The sequence below is a fragment of the Notamacropus eugenii genome, chromosome 7 (genome assembly GCF_028372415.1).
Source record: "Notamacropus eugenii isolate mMacEug1 chromosome 7, mMacEug1.pri_v2, whole genome shotgun sequence".
NCBI lineage: Eukaryota > Metazoa > Chordata > Mammalia > Diprotodontia > Macropodidae > Notamacropus > Notamacropus eugenii.
Window position 1 is genome coordinate 15,294,362 of NC_092878.1, and position 22,246 is coordinate 15,316,607.

Genomic DNA, 22,246 nt, shown 5'->3' on the forward strand with positions numbered 1-22,246 from the left:
TCCAACCACTGACTCTATAGAGGCCATACCTGCTCAGTTTTTGAAACCATAAAACTGTAAAACACTACTCTAGGGAAAAGGCAAAGGGAGGTGACATTCTATACGATCAGTCAAAACATGATCTGGAGCTGACTGAGACTCAGATCCTGAGTTTCTGAATGCAAAATGAAGACTCAAATGGAAGAAAAGAGGGAAAACCATTAGACCCTAAATATACGATCGAAATAGCATGACTTATGGATTGGAATTGGAAGTGATGAATAGATTTAGGTGATTAGATCTGGGAGGCAGAAGGCCTGAATAGCCAGTGACAGAGGTTCTTAATGTTGTACAGGAAGCAACAACCTAATATATTCTGAAGAAAAAGAGCAACAAAGCAAAATGGCTGTTTGATGAGGCCTTACAATTAGCTGAGGAAAGAAGGAAAGGGAAAGGGAAAGGGGAGATTTCCCCAAATGGATTCATAATTCATGAGAATAGCAAGGAGAGATAAGATTTTCTTAAAAGAGCATTGCAAAGAAATAGAAGGAGACAATTGAAGGGGAAAGACAAGAGATCTTTCCAAGAAAATTTGAGCTACCAAGGGAGTATTTCCTGAAAATGTGAACATGTAGATTTCTGGAACCAAGATGGCAAGGTGAGGCCATCACTTGTCCGAGTCTTCCAAATTCCCTTAAAAACAACCTTGCAATAATGGCTCAGAACCAATTTTGGACCAGTGAACCAGATTATCAGCCTAGGACAGCTTGAAGGGTGAGCAGGTAAGGTGTCTCACTACAGTGGGAACCTACAGTTAAGTGAGGAAGTCAGTGACAGGTTTCACCCTAGGAAGCCATGGCATATTTTAGGGAAGTCATGAGAAACCTTGGGGTTTCTCAGATAAATTCAATCCCTTTTTAGAGCTTCATGTACTCTGAAATACGTAATGTCCACTGAGATCTGTGCCACAGGGAGGAACCATCATTCATTAATTAGATCCATAAGCTTTACCTCCAGGAAGATTTCTTCACTATACACATTGGAGTACACAAACAAAATTTATGATATTCAAGTTATGACCTTTCTACAGTTATTGCTTTTATAAGGTTTTCTTGCAGTGTGAATATTGTGATCCTCAAGGAAGGCTGGTCCTCATTGAGCACATTAATAAGTCTTCTCTCCACTAGGAATCCTTTATGTAAAGGAAGAAATGATTTCTAGTTGCAGACCTTCTCTGAGTCCAGACAGGGCTTGATAATAATGTGAAATTTCTGGTGTCTAACAAGCTCTATAGTCCATCTAAATGTCTTTCCACATTCATTATGGGAACATACTTTTTATCTCATGTGAATTCTGATAGGAAAAAAGGGGTGACTTTAGCTTGAACATATACTAAGCTATATTATAGCTTGAATGTATTGCTCAAATATATCCTCTAGAATGGATTCTTTGATGTGAGAGAAAAAATGTTTTTCTTATATGAAAAAACAGTTATTAAATTTGTATTAAACTTTTTCCCCATTTACTCAGAAATCGGTCAGTGTAGGTGATTCAGCCAGTTGTTGGAGGGCCGGGCTGATGACCAGATGAAATCTTGGGCAAGAGTTGTTCCACTGGGAAAATCTGGATCTGATGAAAATTTAAAGAGATTTTATTCTAGGTGAATTCTGGCCCATTGTGTTTTAGTCAAATAAGTCTGAGTGGAAGTGGACCCCTCTGGTCTAGACTACACTAAGCAATGGTGACCTAGATAGAAATAAGTCTTTGTCCAACTGAGTCATGTTTCATGGTCCTCCCACTCAGTCCCTCATTACAATAAGTCTGAATCACATTATAATACTCATTCTCATTAAGTTTAATGAATCAGAATTGATTATGACTGTAGGTAGCTCCCACTTATATAAGGGCATGTAAGTATTGAGTGGACTCCATGATTCATCTTTGGTTTGTAAGGGATAGCTAAATGACCAGTGTTTTATTAATTACTAACTAGCCATAATTAAATTGTTACCCAGAAATTATGTCTCTTCAACTTTGCTTTCATCAGATTTGTATAGTAAGGTGGGATATAAAAAGTTTTATCACATTATATATCTTTCCAGTGTGGATTCTGTCATATGCAGCCAGTAGGGAGTTTAGTTTTGAAAGCCTTTCCACATTGATTATATTCATAAGGTTTCTCTCCAGTGTGGATTCTCTGATGTGCAGCAAGACTTGAACTCTCCCTGAAAGCCTTTCCACATTCATTGCATTCATAAGGTTTCTCTCCAGTGTGGATTCTCTGGTGTAGAGAAAGATGGTAGTCTTGTCTGAAAGCCATTCTGCATTGATTACATTTGTAAGGTTTCTCTCCGGCGTGGATTCTCTGATGTGCAGCAAGATTGGAGCTCCATATGAAAGCCTTTCCACACTGATAACATTCATAAAACTTCTCCCCCCTTACACATTTTTGGATGCACAGCAAGATGACATTTAAATCTAAATGCTTTTCCTCAATGATTACATTCATAAGGTTTCTCACAATTGTGGATTCTCTGATGTTGAGTAACAATGGAGCTGTGTGGGAATGCCTTTCCAAGATTTTCATATTCATAAGGTTGCTTTCTAGTCTGGATGCTCTTATATACAGCAAAACTAGAGCTGCAATTCCCAGCCTTTCCACACGAATTACATTCATGAGGTTTTATCTCACTGTGAATACTGTTATGAATAAGGAAAGATAAGTGTTCACTAAAAGTTACACAGCATTCATGAGACTCATGTGGTTTCTCTCCAGGACAAATTTTTTGACAGTAGATCAGGGATTCACAGGGATGTGAAATATAGTACAGATTTATCTCTCAGTGATGTCATAGGGACCATCACTCATGAGGTTTTCTTGGTGTTTTTCCTTCACAGAAATCCTTAGCTTTCAGCAGTCTCTTTCATTGCAGGTCTAATCATTCCTTCTGGATGACAGCTCCTCAGGCCCTCTTCTTCCATCATCTGTGATACCTCTCTTTCCTTCAAATAAGAGAACAAATATTGTCTGGGAACTGAAAGTCCCAAGGAGGGTAGGTTCTGGGTATTCTCCAGCATGACTGCCTTGCAAAACTCCTTCTGAAGATGGTTTAAGAGGTCCCATTCCTCAGGGGTGAAGTCCACAGAGACATGCTGGAATGTCACCAGTTCCTCCAGTGGGGGTCTGCAGCTGCCAAGTGCCATTCTTTCTGGGTCCACACTCCCAGCTTGCGCCAGGCTTTGGTCTTCGGCAGACTGAGCTAGGACCTGCACCACAGAGATGGCATCCTGAAGGCAGAGATTTCAAGTCCAAGCGAAGACCATGTGGTCTGAGATCTGAGGAAAGAAGGCAGAGCAATCTCAGCAGAAGTTCCGGTTTTCAATCAGCCCACTCTGGGAGGATCCTCCCAGCCTCTGAGGCCCCCAGAAAAGGTCCTTTCCTCCAGTCACACTCAGGGTAATGTACTCAGTACCTTTTCTGCCTCTCCTCCCAAAGCTCTGCCCTCCATCACCTGGAAAAATAATTTTATTTTTAATTGATAAGCCATTACAAGGCAAAAGCTTTGATATTGTGGACATTTTCATTTATCAGGAAATTTCCAACTCCCTGGAGCTGAATAAGGCATCATTAATATTCCATCAGTCCTGAATCCTAGAGGGAGATTATTTCAGAGATGGAAATTCTATTCCATAAATTTTATCATCAAGGCAAATAGAGCTCAGCAAGAGTATCTCAAAATTCATTGCGGAGTTGGAAAGAAAGTTGGGAACAGGGATGGATGAAAAAGCTAAAGTTAATTTTGGTCATGGGAAACAGTGGAGCCACATAACAAAAAGCATGAAGAAGTTAATAAAGAGTTATTCAATAACGTATAGGAAAAAACAGGGACAACAATCACAGAATCATAGTATAACTAAAACGACTTCAGAAGTCGTCTAGTCCTTCCCCAACTTCAAAGATATCTTTGGCCCTACAACATCACCAAACAATAGTCATTATATATCCACCTGGACTTCTCTAGTTATTGGGAACTGATTACTGCTCGAACCAGTCCATTCCATGTCAATTTTTTTTTTTTTGCCTTTGCGTTAAGCTGAAATTTTTCTGTATCTCTACATTTGTCACCCACTCTTTCAAATTCTAGCTTTGGGTGTCAAGTGAAGTAAGTCAAAGCCTTCTTTCATATGAGAGCTTTTTCTTTTGAAATAATTAAAGATAGCTGTCATGAATATCCATTTTCCTATCTGCCAAGTAGTGTCTTTCCTAATCTAAGTGTCCCAAGTTTCTTCAATCCATGCACAAAATGTGTCTTTTTCAGTCCTTTCATCTTATTATCCTGGCTTCCCTCATCTAAATAAGTTCTAGTTTTTCGATGTTTTTTTCTGAAATGTGGGGGCCAGAACTGAGTCAATAACATAATATATTCAGAGTAGAAAAAAATATTAGAGTGGTCAAATATCTTTCCTTTTTCTGGGCACTATGACACTATGAATGAAAGACTTTAGAATGTCTAAGCTTTTATTTTCTTCTGCCATGTAACATTTTTGACTTATAATATACCTGCCACTGAAAACATTATGTCTTTTTTCACAGGGAAAAAAACACTCCACTCTTTCCTCTTCTGTGTTTTCACCTGAATTTCAAGTGGGCTCTGATCTTTTGCATCTGATTGAATAAATATTGATATTTGAGGAATAAAAGAAAAGTCCTATTAAAAAAAAAAAACCCTTATTCTATCAGCACTCTTTCCCACCTTCACCATAGCAGATGAAAATTCAACATTACACAAGAAATGATTATGACCTAACAACACAAGCTTGTTGTCCCAGATTCTTAGTAGAGGAGAGCATTCCAAATGATATTTATAATGGCAGAGAGGCTCTGGTATGGTCTGGCAAATGAAAATTTGCCTGAGAAGGTTAGACCCTGGTCGAGTGTCATTGTTTTGGTTCTGGATAGCTGAAAACAGCAGAAGCCCAATAATGTTCTGAGGTAAGAGAGTTTCAGTAAGATAGAGGAGAAAGTTTGGAGGAAACCAAAAAAAAGTTCATTACTTTCATACTTTGAGATTGAGTAGGAACCCCCAAAATATCAGAATGTGATCTACTTTTAATTTTCTTTCCCAGACAACAGAGACAAAACACTACTGAGGATACGTTAAAAGTAAAATGAAGAGATGTGTATATATTTTCAAAGTGAGGGTTGGTGTGGTCAAGTAGGAGATTAAGAGAGAAGGTGATAAAGGAAGAGAAGGTAGCTCTTATACTCCAAAAGTAGCCATCTATCTTATATTTAGGTAGTGAACTCCAGAAGGTTCTTGACTCCATCTTGAAGTAAGGAATACAGAGAACTTAGGCAAGGCAAAGTTCTACTTTGGGATTTTCAACCAAATTAAAGATATAAATTTGTTTAATATAATAAAAGAAGACTGGGACTGGATTATTTTCAAAGCCTTCATGCTCACTCTAATCAGAATAATAAAATCATGATAGAAATGCTATAGAGAGATTAATAATTTAAGTCTTTTCTCTCGTGGCAGCACTTCAGGTCCTTGAATACAGTTATTATATCTACCCTCAACTTCCCATGTATTCCAGGCTAACCACTATCAAACTTTTTTACTCTTTTTTATGCTACATGGATTCAAGTTCTAAAAATTCTCTTCTGTGGATTGTGAATGTTGTTTTTCAAAAATGGTGCTGTGAATTGGCACACATATCTCCAAATCCTGTTTGGGGAATTGTAGAAAAAGGATGTATATATCACTCATAATTTTTCTACTTCTTGAATGCTAGGTTAAATATATCCAGTATTTATGCTCTATTTTGTAGTTATTGTCATACTTATTGTGGAAATATGTATGTATATGTGTGTATGAAGGACTATCATAAGTAAGAGGGTTTTAATTTGTTTTTTTGACCCCCAAAAGGTACAATTTGGAGGAATGAGTGTAAATTCTAAGGGGACTGATTTCTGTTCAAAGCCAGGAAATACTTCCTTAAAATGAGTACTATTTAAAAGTATTGTCTCTAGAGACAATAAATTTAAAGATTTGTTTAATAATTGTTATCTAACACAAATAATAATCTCTGATAGGACAGAATTCTTATCTTTTTCTCCCATATCGCTATCATGCTGCATTATATATATGTAATCAAAAAAGAAATTAATGTTTCAGTTATCATGTCACGTTGTTGACTAATCTTGACTTTTCTGTCAACTAAAACCCCACAGCCTTTTTCGCATTTCCTGATTTCTTATCTATCCACTTCTTTTTAGTTGAATTTTTGAATCTGTGTAGGACTTTATATGTATCTCTATTAAATTTCATCTTAACAGATATAGTCTCTAATTACCCCCCATTCCCCCTCTAACCTTTCAAACATTTATTTGGTCAACAACTGTTTGGTATTCAATCCTACCTTTATGTAATATGAAAATGGGCAAGCTCGCAACATTTTAGCTATATAGAACTCAATATGGAAAATTAGTACACTATTAATCAGAGCTAAAACTATGGATACTAATAGCTGGGGGAAATGGAGTTGACAGGGAGTGTGTAAAAGATTTAATGACTATACCTTTATTTGGTCTAGGTTAGGATGGAGAAAGATATTACGTGTGTTTGAGAGGCTGAAAAAATAGAAAGCCAGGTTGAATGAGGAAAGAAAGTTTTAGGTGAAAAGACTATGAACCTAGTACCCAATTTACTAGGGAGGAAGGAGAGCAAACTAATAATTCATAGATGACAGAAACATATATTTGGACAGAAGGAAAAAAACGTGGAACAAAGATAGGTAACATGTCAGGAGTTAGGAAATGAAGGAGGCAATTTTTCCCCATTTGGTAGTTAGCTCTCAGGAAACCCATTAAGGATTAAGGCCATTCAATTTTTTTTCCAGATTTATTAATTTATTTGTTTTAGGTTTTCAACAATCATTTTTTCAAATCCCAAATTTCTCCTCCTTTCTCCCCTATCTCTCCTCAAGATGGCATGCAATCTTATATAGGCTCTACAGATACATTTCTATTAGACATATTTTCACATTAGTCATGTTGCATAGAAGAATAAAAATGAGTAGGAGAAACCATGAGAAAAACAAAACAAAACATGAAAAAGAAGAAAATAGCCTGCTTTATTCTGTGTTCTGACTCGGTAGTTCTTTCTCTGGAAGTGAATGGGTTTTGCACTATGACTTTTTTTTTTTTGTTGTTGCAAATGAGCTGTTTTTATTAAACCTTGACCATAGAAAATGCAACCCAAACTCGGTAAACATTAAACTTAAAGTCTCTTCTTTTTTTAAATGTTTATTTCTTTATTTTTAGTTTTCGAAATTAATTTCCACAAAATTTTGAGTTCCAAATTTCTACCCATCTCTTCCCTCCCCCATCCCATAACCCCTTGAATTCTGATTATCCCTTCCCTCAATATGCCCTCCCTTTTATCACACCCTTTCCTTCCCTTATCCTCATCTTCTCTCTTTTCTTGTAGGGCAAGATAGATTTGTATGCCCCATTACCTATATTTATTATTTCCTAGTTTTATGCAAAAACGATTATCAACATTTATTCTTAATATTTTGAATTACAACTTCTCTCCCTTCCTCCCTCCCCACCCATCCCCAATGAGAAGGCAAACAACTCGATATAGGTTGTATATGTGTAGTTTTGAAAAAAGAATTCCATAGTAGTCATGTTATGTAAGACTAACTTTATTTCCCTCCATCCTATCCTGATCCCCATTTATTCTATTCTCTCTATTGACCTTGTCCCTCATCAAAAGTGTATACTTCTAATTACTCCACTCTTTCATTTGCCCTTCCTTTGAACATCCCCCTCACCTCAAATGTTCCCTTCTCCCCTCCTTTCCCGTAGTGTAAGATAGATTTTCATACCAAATTGAGTGAGCATGCTATTCGCTCCTTAAGCTAAATGGTAAAAGATTAAGCTTCACTTTTTCCCTGTCACTTTCTTCCTTTTCTCCTCCATTGAAAAAGCTTTATTTTGCTTCTTTTTTGAGAGATAATTCGTCCCATTTCATATCTCCCTTTCTCCTCCCAATATATTTGTCTTTAACTTATTAATTTTAGTTTTTTACATAACATCCCTTCTTATTCAACTCACCCTGTGCATGTGTGTGTGTGTGCGTATGTGTGTGTGTGTGTGTGTGTGTGTGTGTGTGTGAAATTCCTCCAACTATCCAAATACTGAGAAAATTCTCAAGACTTGCAAATATTATCTTTCCATGTAGGAATGTAAAAAGTTCAGCTTTAGTAAGTCCTTTATGATTTCTCTTTCCTGTTTACCTTTTCAGTCTTCTCTTGATTCTTGTGTTTAAAAGTCAAATTTTCTATTCAGTACTGGTATTTTCATTAACAATGCTTGAAAGTCCTCTCTATCATTGAATGACCATTTTTTTGCCTGAAGTACTATACTCAGTTTTGCTGGGTAGGTGATTCTTGGTTTTAATCCCAGTTCCTTTGACTTCTGGAATATCATATTCCAAGACCTGCAATCCCTTAATGCAGAAGCTGCCAGGTCCTGTGTTATCCTGATTCCATTTCCACAATACTCGAATTGTTTCTTTCTAGCTGCTTGCAATACTTTCTCCTTGACCTAGAAACTTTAAAATTTAATATTCTCTCCAGTTTCCCTTTTCGGGTCTCTTTCAGGAGGTAATTGGTAGATTCTTTCAATATTTGTTTTGCCCTCTGATTATACAATATCAGGGCAGTTTTCCTTGAGAAGTTCTTGAAAGAGTATACCTAGGCTTTTTTAAAAATTTTTTTGATCATGCCTTTTAGGTCATCCTATAATTTTTAAATTGTCTCTCCTGGATGTATGTTCCAGGTCAGTTGTTTTTCCAATGAGATATTTCACATTATCTTACATTTTTTCATTCTTTTGGTTTTGTTTTGTAATTTCTTGGTTTCTCATAAAGTTGTTAGCTTCCATCTGTTTCATTCTAATTTTTAATGAAGTATTTTCTTCAGAAAACTTTAACCTCCTTTTCCATTTTGTTAATTCTGCTTTTTAAAGCATTCTTCTCTTCATTGGCTTTTTGGACCTCTTTTACCAATTGAGTTAGCCTGTTTTTAAATGTATTTTCTTCAACATTTTTTTTCCTTCTCCTTTAGGAAGCTGTTGACTGGCTTTCCATGATTTTTTTGCATTGGTCTCATTTCTCTTCCCAATTTTTCTTCCACCTCTCTTACTTGATTTATAAAAGGATATTTGAGTTCTTTAATGGTCTGAGACCACCGCATATTTATCTTGGAGGCCTCTGATGGTAAGCAATGTTCTTCCTCATCTGAAAGCATGGAAGAAAATACCTGTTCACCTAGAAAGTAACCTTCTATAGTCTTATTTTTTCCCTTTCTTGGGCATTTTCCGAGCCAGTTATTCAAATTTTGAGTCCTTTGTCAAGAAGAGGATATACTCTGGAGACCTATAAGTTTTCAGTTCCTCCAAGCTGGCTCAATCAAGGGAGAGTAGTTTACTCCTCTCCTGTCCTGCACTCTGATCTGGGAGCTACCAAAGCTTTTCTGTCTAGCATCTGCAAGTAGAATTCCCTTTCCAGAGACTCTACCACCACCACCATGCCAGCCAGCACTCTTCCTCACCTCCAGACCTCCATCAGCAGCTCAGTTTCCCCATGGGGTTTAGGCCAAGCTTTCCAAAAATAAACGCAGTGGCTGGTGTTGCATTTGCCACCTCTTGGGGCTGGGGCTAGGGGAAGACTCTCCTCCCGTCTCACCCAGGAGAGAAAGATTTTTCACTGACCTTTGAAGTGTCTTTGATTTTTGTGGGTAGAGGGATCTGAGAAGCTCCCCTGCTGCTGAGGATTCTGCCAAACAGGCCTGTTAAGTCCTGTCCGTGCTGTGTGTCACATGGTCAAGGGTGGGCTGGGCTCCATGGGCTGCGCTCTGCTCCGTGCACCATGTGATAGGCCTTTCCTTTTGGCACTTCAGCCTGCTGTAGGCTGGAAATCTCTTTCACTCTATCGTTTTGTGGCTTCTGCTGCTCTAAAATTTGTTTAGAGTCATTTTTTGCAGGTATTTTATGGGTTGTATGGGAAGAGCTAGAGTATCTGTGTCTCTGTACTCCTAAATCTTGGCTTTGTCCCTGTTGCATCATGATTACTTTGGAAATGTTTTGAGTCCTTACATTGCTATGATGGGCTAAGTCTATAAAAAACAGTCCTCCCACACTGTGGCTGTTACTGTGTATAATATTCTCCTAACTCTGCTCACTTCATTCAGCATCAGTCAATATAAATTGCTCCAGGTTTTTCTGAAGTCAACCTGTTCATTATTTCTTATATCACAGTTGTGTACATTTGCATTCATACGCAAAAAGTTATTCAGTCATTCCCCAATTAATGGGATCACCTCGATTTCTAGTCCTTGTCCATACAAAAAAAATTTTGTACATGTGAATCATTTTTCCATTTTTTATGATTTCTTTGGGATATGTTCCTAGAATCTATATTGCTTGACAAAAGTGTATACATATTTTTATAGCCTTTTGGGCATAGTTTCAAATTGTTCTCCAGAATGGTTGGAACAGCTCAAAGCCCCTCCAACAATGAGTATTTCAACTCTCCCCCATCTTCTCAAACACTTGTCATTTTTCTGTATTTCCATGTTATCGAACTGAGAGGTGTGATGTCGCTCAGATTTGTTTTGATTTTCATCTTTCTAATCAATAGTGATTTAGAGAATTTATTCATACAGCTACAGACAGTTATAATTTCTTCCTCTGAAAACTGCCTGTTCATTTCCTTTAACCATTTAACCACTGTGGAGTGAAAGTCATTCAGTTTTGAGGGGGTGACCATTAAGTTAGTCAAGAAAATGAGTCATGTGGGTGGCTATAACTCCACTGAGCATATAACCGAGCATATAACTCTCCCTGAGCATAGCAATTAAAAATGATCCTTCCTTTCTCAAGATTTTCTTTCATGTATCGATATTTTGTTAGTAGTCTTATCTTCCTGGCTACATTATAAGCTGTTGAAGTCAGAAATCATATCTTTTTTCACTTTGAAACTCATTCAGGTCATAGCAAAATGTATTGCACTTGTTTGATATTTAAGAAATGTGTGACAAAATAAAATTTTCCTGAGTAGCTCCAATAGATCACTTAAGATATTCCTTCACATGTGATACTTCTGAGTTATGAGAAATGACAAGCAGAATGCCTTTGGAAGGTCAATGATCTGAAGCAAAATGAAGTGAGAAAAATCAGAACAACATTGTACACAGTAATAGCAATAATGTAAGGAGGATAAACTGTGAAGGACTTAGCTACTCTCATCAAGATAGTGATCCAAGATAATTCCAAAGGACTCATGATAAAACATTTGATCTACCTCCAGAGTGAGAACTGATGAAATCTGAGTGCAGACTAAAGCACACTTTTTAAACTTTATTTTTCTTTTTCATGTGTTTTTTCTTTTCCAACATGATTAATATTGAAATATGCATTGCATTACTTCACATGTAAAATTGATTGCATATTTCTTTTTTATTAAGGTGTGGGGAGGTATAAGAAGGAGAGAAATAGGAATTCTACAATTTTCAAAGTGAGTGTTAAAAATTTTTACATGTAATTGTTAAATATTTAATTTAAAAAAAAGTATTTAATTTTAACTATACCATTCCTTTATGAACGGTTGGAAGCTATTATAGTTAAGTTTTATGGCATGTTTCATAATCCTATGGCATTCATGAAGAGGGCTTAACCTTTTATTGGGTCTTGATTGTCAGGAAAAGTTTTGAACTTTTTTTAGTTGTGAAATAAAATATAACTTTTATGGACAGATCAGCATTCTTCTTGAAGACTCTGATGGGAATAAATATCCTTTGTTTTCATAGTCAAGGGAGAAGTTCAGCACTTCTCAACAGTAAGAGAAATTTTTAGTTTAAAATCTTACCTCAGTCTATTTCCATTGATTGATCTCTGCTATTTCTCTTACTTCCAGATAACTGAAAAACATTTCTTTCAACCCAAGTCAATGAACAAGACAAATCAATCCCAAGTGACTGGGTTCATCTTGCTGGGATTCTCTGATGCCCCAGAAATCCAGCCTCTCTTCTTCATGTTTTCATAGATCCACACTGCTATTGTGTTGGGAAACTTCCTCATCATCCTCAATGTGACTTCAGACCCACATCTTCACTCACCTATGTACTTTTTAACTTGCAAACTTCTCTTTTAAAGATGTCTGTGTGGCCTCTTCTGCCACCCCTAAAATGATTGCAGATTTCCTTGTTGAGCAAAAGACTATCACTTTCAAGGTTTGCCTGACTTAAAACCTCTTTCTACAACTTTGTCCTGGAAGTAGTACGAAGCTTCCTATATCCATGGCCTATGATCGCTATGTTGCCATTTGTAAACCTCTTCACTACAAGACCATCATATGATGGCATGTTTGTAACATTCTGGTCATCATCCCTTCATCTGTAGGCTTCATAAATACAACTAGCCAAATGGTATTTACAGTCAACTTGCTCTTCTGTGGACCCAACAAGGTGGACAGCTTTTTCTGTGACCTCCCTCTTGTGAACAAAGTTGTCTGAATTAACACCTATGTTGACAGTTCATTAATTGTTGAAGACAGTGGGTTTCTTTCCATGAGCTCCTTTCTCCTCCTTGTTGTTGCATATACAGTTATACTCATTACAGCTTGCAATTGGTCATTGGCTAGCATGCCAAAGGCACGTTCTTCACTAACTGAAAATGTCACTGTGGTCATACCGTGCTTTAGCCAAATATGTGTGACCCTTTAGTGTCTATTCAGTGTACAAAGTTCTTGCAGTGTTCTATACCATCTTCACTCCCATATTAAACCCAATTATTTGCACCCTGAGGAACAAAGGGGTAATGGCATCCATGTCCAAATTGAGGAGCCAAGACCTAAAATCTGGCCAAGTGTCTGCTATAATAAGAAATATCCTATGCTTGAAACCCAAGTAACCTCCCCACCCAAACCTAATACTTTCTAACCTATTGTCTCTAACTGTGACCAAAGACCACTGTAATATTAATGCCAAACTCTTGAACTACTTGTGTCAAAAGATGAGAATGGAGAAATAGTTTCAAGATTTGTTAAAACAGAGTAATGTGTGATGACATTTCAAGACATTGTAGCATAATACTTTATATTTGCTTCCCTCTCTTTCATGTTCTTTTAAATTTTCTAATGGAAATTCAATTTTTATCATGGAGTCCATTTGAAAGGGAAATAAATTTATGAGACTTAAGTAGAAGGTGAATAGGGTTATGTGGAGGAAATCCATTAAAAATGAACTTACTTTAAAATACAATCTATTTTTTTATGTAAATTTATTATCAGGTTCCTCCCCTTTGCACAACTGGGAATAAGGAAAGTATTTGTTATTCAAATGGGTAATAAAGAGTGATTTCATAAGGATCTATGACATAGAGAGGGAAAATGAATATTAAAGTAATACTGAGTCCCAAATATAGATTTTCATGCTCCTTAAATACAATCATAAGGAGAAATCACATTCCCATCTACATCTACTCTGAATATGGTAAGTTGATTTCTATAGCGGGCTCAGTTTCCTGGCCACAATTCTTCCAGTCTGATTCCCACATGAAACTGAAGTAGAACAGAGGAAAACGCACAATTGGAGGGCCAAGAATATTTCTCACACACACAAAAAAAAAAACATTGCATAATAGATGATGGGAAAGTGTGAAATTGTCATTGCTCTCAGTTTAATGTTTTTTATTTGCACAGTAAGTGCAAAATGAGTCAACTTTGTTCCTAGGTGTTATTCACTATAAAAGACAATACAAACATTTGAGCCATCATACTGGTTAGAAGAAATTTCTTGGGATTTCAGATAATAAGACAACCGTTGCAAGTATACAATGCCAAACATTGAGATGACTGATGGACAACTCTATCAGTGGTCCTGGAAACTTGATGAACATCTATGTATTTCATCTGAATTCTGACAAGCATATTTTGCTTCTGCAATTGTTATTAAATTATTTATCCATTAATTATGAGTGCTTTGTTTCTTTTCTATACTGCCCACGCTGGTGGAATAAGAGGTAATTTTGTTTGCTTCGCTTGTTAACAAGTCAACTTTGCATATGCACTTGGGCTAGATGCCAGATCTAACTGATGGATTATACTGTTGATTATATTGCTTGTAACCGATGGTGCCAAGGGAAAGGCACAAACTCTCATTTTTACAGTACAGACATATCCCCCTTCTGTTTCCTCTTTGCATTTATTATGCATATCCAAGGGCTTAAAATTGGGTAATGATCATGTTAGGTAAGGAGATTTTACTACTATCCCAATGGAAGTAATACAGCAGCAGTGAGAAGAATGGAGGCTGTCGACCTCTCTGAATGGTGCTGGCTTTATATTTATAGAATATCACAGAATTAGAGTTTGAAGGGACCTGAAAATCATTCTCCCTAATGTAGCTTCAAAGTGGGCATCCATTCTTTGCTTTAACAGTCCCTGAGAACCACTTTCTCCCAAGACAATTGTAGTTACAATAGGAAGTAAGTTTTTCTTTACGTTGAATCTAAATTTTTATCTTAGCAATACCCATTTCCCCAATTACCCATTACCTCAAACCTTCAAATTGTTATTCCAGAAGTATGAAGTTTTGACTCCTGCTTCCCCCTTGCCCCTGTAGTCTCATGTTAACCCATGTGGTTATTTTTAGAAGATGATATGAAATAACCATATAAAATCTTGAGCCATTAATGCATTTTATAAATGATAGCCGTTATTGTTTTTATTATTTTTTATTAAATTATTTTATTTTTTTCAGTGTTCTACAATCACTTCCACATATCTTTGATTGTTTCTCCTACCTCCCCCTCCATTCATCCTCTTTCCCCATTCCCCCCATGGGATGGGGTATAATCATATATAGGTTCTACACCTACATTCCTATTAAATACATTTTCATCTTAGTCATGTTGCATTGAAGAATTAAAATGAATGGAAGAATCCATAAAAGAAAAGAAAACATAATACAACAGAAAATGGTCTGCTGCATTCTCTTATCCAATTCCGCAGTTCTGTCTGCGGATGAGGAAGGCGTTCTGCCTCAAGAGTCCATTGTGAATTTTTTTAAGTCGTTGCACTGCAATGAAGTAGTAAGTCCACCAGAAAAATTCCTTGCACACTGTGGATGTTGCTGGATACAAATTTCTCCTGGTTCTGTAGCTGTCACTCAACATCAGTTCATTTAAGTCCTTCCAGGCTGAAAGCTGAAAGGTTCTCTGAAAGCTTCCTGTTCAACATTTCTTAAAGCACAAGAGTATTTCATTACATTTATATATCACAATTTGTACAACTATTCCCCAATTGATGAGCATCCCCTTAATTTCCAGTTTTTGGCCAACAATAAGAGAGATGCTATTAATATTTTTGTATATGTAGGATCCTTTCACATTTCTATGATATCTTTGGGATACAGTCCCAGAAGGGATACAGCTGGATCAAAGGGTATGCACATTTGTGTAGCCCTTTGGGCAAAGTTCCAAATTGCTCTCTAGAATCGTTGCATCAGTTCACAGCTTCACCAACAATGAATCAGTGTTCCAACTCTCCCACATCTTCTCCAACATTTGTCATCTTCCTGTTTTGTTGCCGAAGAAGACCATGCCATCAGAAAAATGATGACATGACTTGCACTTGACATTGTTTTGAGTGAAGGAGGGCTGTGCAGGTCATCAGCCTCACTTCTCCTCCAGAGTCATCTGAATCCAGGGATCTGATATTCATAAAACTTCCCCTAAGAAGTGCTTTTGCAATATCCCAAAAGTTTTGGTAAGTTCTGTCATTATTTTCATTCTCATGAATGAAGTTGTTGATTGTTTATATGATTTTTTCTAAAAACCACTGATTCTTTAGGATTAGATTATTTAGTTTCCAAGTAATTTTTGTCTTACCTATCCATGGCCTTGACTATACATATTTTTTATTGATTTATGATTTCAGAAGAATGCTTAAACTATCTGTGTCTTCCTGCACTGGATTGTGAGGTTTTTATGCCTTTGTACATGGTCCATTTTTGTATATCTGCAATGTACTGCTGAGGAAAAGGTATATTCCTTTCCATCCCCATTCAATTTTCTCCAGAGATCTATCATATCTACCTTATCCAGAGTTTTATTCACCTTCTTAACTTCTTTCTTGTTTATTTTGAGGTTAAATTTATCAAGTTCAGAGGGAGAGAAGTTGAGGTCCCCTACTAGTATAATTTTGCTCTCTGTTTCTTCCTGTAGCTTCCTCAACTTCTCCTCTAAAAATTTGCCTAACTAGGCCACTATGAGCATTTATATTTAGTAATGATATTGCTTTGTTGTCTATGGTGACTTTTAGCGGGAGATAGTTTACTACCCTATCTCTTTTGATTAGATCTATTTCTGCTTTACCTTTGTCTGAGATTAGGATTGCTACCCCTGCTTTTTTTTTTTTTTTTTTTTTTTACAACAAATGAAGCACTATATATTCTGCACCAACCTTTTACCTTTACCCTGTTTCAACTGTGTTTCTTGTAAACAATGTATTGCTGAATTATGTTTTTTAATCCGTTCTGTTATTTGTCTCTGTTTTATGAGAGAGTTCATCCAATTCACATTCAGTTATGATTACTATCTGTTTCTTTCCCTCCGTCCTCTTTCCCTCATTTATGTTTTAGTTCTCCCTTCTCCCTTGACCTTCAGAATAGAGTTCTAATTTTTGATCACCGTCTCCTTCAGTCTTCCCTCCCTTCTTTCTGCCCCCCTTCCTTTTACTCCCCTTTTCCTTTTAGTATTTCTTGTTTCCCTTTTAGCCTCCCCTCCATTTTCTTTCCCCTTTCCTTCCTACTGCCTATAGAGCTAGTGATATTTCTATACTTAACTGAGTTTGTGGTTCCCTCCTTGAACTAAATCAGATGAGAGTGAATCTCAAACAACTCTTATCTCCTTCCCTTCTTTCCCTCTACTGTAACATATTTTTGTACCCTTTCCTGTGATGTAATTTATCTTTTTCTATCTCTGCTTTTCCGCATCTTCTACTGCAATTCCTTCGCACCCTTAAATCCCATTTCATAACATCACAGCCTTTATCTTATGCCCGTTCCCTCTATATATGTATATCCCTTTTATATATCATAATATATTTAAAATTCTCAAGATTAACACGTATCATCTTATACATGCTAGTTATTATAATTATAAGCTATTTATTACTATTAGTCCCAGTTTTAATTGCTTTATATATAGCAAGCAATATTTATGAAGTTACAAGGCAAATAGATTAAATTAATCAGTCTTTATTTTCTATCTTTCTTTCACTCTTCCTTCTATATTTCTTTTTGTCCTTCCTTCCTTCCTTTTTCTTTCCTCCTTCCTTTCTTCTCCCTTCCTCCCTCTCCCTCTCCCTCTCCTTCCCTCCCTCCCTCTCTCTCACTCTCTCTCTCTCTCTCTCTCTCTCTCTCTCTCTCTCTCTCTCTCTCTCTCTCTCTCTCTCTCTGACTCTCTCTGGTCTTGTTTTATCCCAAATATTTGTCTTTTGATGTGAAATCAATTATTAATCATTTTAATTGAAGGAATTTGGATCCCACTAGTGGTGGTGGGAATTAAGTGAACCATACTGATTCGATCTTGTGAGTCAGTTCTGGCACTAGCTTAGTTCTCTTCCTATTCAATTATGTGTCCATTCCAATTTCTGTCTAATAAGAAAACTTTATACAATTGTGAGAATTGTGAGAAAATTCTATTGCATTGTTTGAACCTAGCCCTGTGTGTTTGGAAAACTAGACTACATCTAACCTACTGCTTAGAAACTTCTTCCTACGGAGTTACATTATGCTGACCAGAAACGCAGTCAGATCCAGTGACTGGTTCGAGTTTTCTCACAATTATATATCTCCAGCAACCCACATGTCTTACGTGACAACTGTCTCCATATTGATTAATCAATTACTGTTTCCATGTTTCTGGGGAGAGTGAAACACTTCTTTTTTTTTTTCTTTTTGAATTTAGAGAACTGCACTTTGATATCCCCCCACTCCTTAGCTGGAAAATCCCTAATCTTTCCTCCAAATAGAAATCAGATTACCGAATTTTGTATGCGAATTTGTACATTCTAATGCTTTTCTTTTAATTAATTTGTCTTAATCTATTAATCATTTTTAATACGTAAAAATCTGTGTCCCTTGTATTCAGGGTCCAATGCTAAAACTGAGGGATCTGGTCCCAATTTCTTATGCAATTGGCATGGATTGCTTGATAAACTGATATGTTCAGATGTGAATCTTTGTTTACTTAACTCTTTTATTTTTGACCCAGTACATCAGAGCACTGAAGTTCAAACCTTAATTAGATGTGTCACTGACTACACCTATTAGGCCATAACTTCATAAGTTTTCAGGACCTCAGTTTCTTTATCTATTGGTACAATTAGGTATTCTCGAAGGTCCATGCCAACTTTAAATTCCATGACTTTGTTAGTATTACCACCTTGATGGATACCTACCTAAGTGTTAAATGACTACATTCATTTAAATTCCTGGAGCAAGGAATTCTGGGTTCCTTCCCACCTAAGGATTTGGTTGTGATTTGAGTCTTCAGACAATTACGGAGCCCTTGCTTAGATTTGCCTTCTTTCTTATTAAGGGCTCCTCGTGCATTAGGGGATGGCCCCATTTGCTTTAGAAGTTACCACAATTCATTTATTATTACAGAAACAACCAAGAGGATGTTGACTTGTAGTGTGTTAACTATGTGACAGCTCATTTGAAGCTCACATAATGCAAGTAGTTAACTCACTTACTGTGAATTACAAGCAAGTTTCCACAAGAATAGAGTCAATCATTGGAAACATGATACTGAAACAGCCAACCAATTCATCCAGCATAGGTGGAAAAGGAGTCAATTAAACCTGTCACAGATACTACAAGGAAATTTTCTTTTCTCATAAGCTTTGCTTATGAATATTATCAAGTCATGGTCTTTTCTGTCTGTATCTTGAGCTTCCCTATTACTGTGGGAGATTTTTATTGTCAGATACTTCTTCCATTTTTTTTTACTCATTCTTCCATCCTACATCATGGCAGTGCTTGGCTCTATTCACTTTTTGGTGGGATGTCTTACTTGAGCTTCTGTCTTTTAATGAGCTTCTGTTGTTTTCTTTTTATTCGTTTATTTAATGTTTGTGATATATCATTTATTTTTCAGTACTTAACATTCATTTCCACAAGAATTTGAATTCAAAATTTTCTCCCCATCTCTCTCCACACTCCACTCCAGAACAGCAGGCACCCCATCCACTCCTTCCTCCAGTCTGTCTTCCCTTCTATTACCCCCACTTCTTCCATCCTCCTTACCCTCTATTTTCTTGTAGTGCAAAATAGATTTCTATATTCCATTGCCTGCAGAGCTTAATTTCCAGTTGCATGCTAAAAGTATTTGATATTCATTCTTAAAGCATTGAGTTCTATATTCTCTCTCTCCCTACCTCCCCACCTACCCTCATTGAAAAAACAAGCAATTCAATATAGATCATACATGTGTAACAATACCAAGTACTTTCAAAATATTTATGTTGTAAAAGACTAACCACATTACCCTCTATCCTATTCTGCCCATCATTTATTCCATTCTCTCCCTTGACCTGTCCTCCCACAATAGTGTTTGCTGCTGATTATCCCTTTCCATAATTTCCTGTCCCTTCTATTATCTTCCCTCTTCTATCCCTTTCCCTCTTTCCTTCTTCTAGGATAAAATAGATTGCCATATCCAGTTGAGTGTGTGTTATTCCCTGCTTAAGCCAAATCTCATGAGAGAAAACCTTAACTATTCACTTTCATCTCTCCCTTCTTCCCCTGTACTGTAAAAACTCTTTCTTGCGTCTTTTATGTGAAATGGTTTGCCACATTCCATGTATCCTTTTCTCATAGTCCTAATACATTCCATCCAATGGCAAATTTTTTAAGGAATTCTCCCTTTAAATTCAGTTTACCCTTTGCCCTTTGTCTATGTATATATACACACACATATATACTTTTATATAATATATATGTATGTTATACATATATACATATACTTATACATATATGCAGATACACATATACACATGTACGTATACATACCTACACCTATATAGTATACATTACATACATACCCATACACACCTACACACACACACACACACACACACACACACACACACATATATATACCCTCTACGCTAACACTGAAAAATGTCTCACGAGTTATGAGTAACATCTTTCCATGCAGGAATGTAAACAGTTCAACTTTAATGAACTCCTTAAGGCTTGTCTTTCCTGTTTACCTTTTCATGCTTTTCTTAATTCTTGTATTAAAAGTCAAATTTTTCTATAGAGCTCTGGTCTTTTTCAACAAGAATGCTTGGAAGTCCTCTATTTCATTGGAATTCTGCTTTTTCCCCTGAAATGATATACTCAGTTTTGCTGGGTAGGTGACTATTGGTTTTAATCCTATCAATCTGATCTCTGGAATATCATATTTCAAGTCCTTTCATCCCTTAATGTAAAACTGCTAAATCCTCTGTTATCTTGATTGTGTTTCCACAAAATTTGAATTGTTTCTTCCTGTCTGCTTGTAATATTTTCTCCTTTACCTGGGAACTCTGAAATTTGGCTACAATATTCTTAGGAGTTTTCCTTTTGGGATGTCGTTCAGCAGGTTATCAGTGAATTCTTTCTCTTTCTCTTTTATCCTCCGGTTCAAGAATATCAGGGCAATTTTCATTAAAGATTTCTTAGAAAATGCTGCCTAGGCTCATGGTTTTCAGGTGGACCAATAATTTTTAAATTATCTATCCTCTATCTATTTTCCAGGTCAGTTTTTTTTTTCTCCAATGACATATTTCACATTGTCTTCTATTTTTTTCAATCTTTTGGTTCTGTTTTATAATTTCTTAGTTTCTCATAAAGTCAGTAGCTTCCATTTCCTCCATTCTAATTTTTGAAGAAACTTTTTTCAGTGAGCTTTTGAACTTCCTCTCCCATTTAGCCAGTCCTATCTTTTAAAGCATTCTTCTCCTCATTGGCTTTTGGGACCCCTTTTACCATTTGAGTTAGTCTATTTTTTTAAATGTTATTTTCTTCAGCCTATGTTGTGTCTCACGTAGCAAGCTGCTAACTTGATTTTCATGATTTTCTTGCATTGCTCTCATTTCTCTTTCCAATTTTTCCTCCACCACTCTTACCATATTTTAAAAATTCTTTTTGAGTTCTTCCTGAGATCATTGCTTGTTTTTTTATAAGTTTTGAACGTAGAATCCTTGACTTTTATGTCTTCCCCTGATGGTATGCTTTGTTCTTCCTCAACCAAAAGGATGGAAGAAAAATATCTTTTCACCAAGAAATAACCTTGTATAGTCTTGCTTTTTTCTCTTTTTGGAGCACTTTCCCAGCCAGTTACTTGACTTTTGAGTCCTTTGTGAAGTGGAGGGTGCATTCTAGAGAACAGTAAGTTCTCAGTGCCTCAAAGGTGATACAGTCAAGGGAGAGGAATCTACTCCTCTCCTGGCCTGCACTCTGGTTGGTGAACAAGCACAAGCATTCTTATCTGCCCACGATCTGTGAGGAGAATTTCCACTCCAGAGCCTCCACCAGTTCCATCATGCCAGTGCTCTTTCTCACCCCAGGACCACCACTCAGAACTGAGACACAGATTGGCTGCTTGATTCCCCTAGGATCTTTTGGCCAGAATCTCCAAAAGTGGATACTGCTGCTGCAGTGGCTACTGCCTCCCTAGGGCCAGATGGCACACACCTCTCACCCAGATGCAAAAGCTTTCTCACTTGCCTTTGAAGCTGTTTTTGACCATTGTGGTTTGAGAAATCTGGGATTCACAGCTACTACCCATGATTCCATGCCCTGAAGCCTGCCCCAGTTCTGGCTGTGTAGCATGGCCCAGTCTGGGCTGTGCTCTGCTCTGAGCCTGGTGTGATAAACCTTTCCTGTTGCCCTTCCAGGCTGACTTGGACTGAAAATCTCTTTCACGCTGTCCTTTTGTGGCTTCTGCTGCTCTAGAATTTGTTTAGAATCATTTTCTACAGATACTTTACAGTTTATAGAGGGACAGCTAGTGGAGGTCCGCCCTTCTGCTCCAACATCTTGTCTGTGTCCCCTTCTGTTGTTTTCACAACTCTGGGGGCCTGCAAGTTTACAGTGATACTTAGGTGACATAATCCTGGGACAAGTCTCTTCACTGTCC

The 22,246-nt window shown here is 36.9% G+C and overlaps 1 protein-coding gene and 1 pseudogene across 2 annotated transcripts in view; both read left to right on the forward strand.

Moving 5' to 3' along the window:
* The first annotated feature begins 4,884 nt into the window (after positions 1 to 4,884).
* The window catches only part of LOC140513380 (olfactory receptor 4Q2-like), a 90,314-nt gene continuing 72,952 nt past the window's right edge, over positions 4,885 to 22,246 (forward strand). The window contains exon 1 of one of the 2 annotated variants that reach the window (XM_072623034.1): positions 4,885 to 4,972. The gene's annotated coding sequence lies outside the window, so the exon portion shown is untranslated. The remainder of the gene's footprint in view (positions 4,973 to 22,246) is intronic. The other variant, XM_072623033.1, reaches the window with a different exon arrangement.
* LOC140513379 (olfactory receptor 4K15-like) lies at positions 4,889 to 13,652 on the forward strand (annotated as a pseudogene).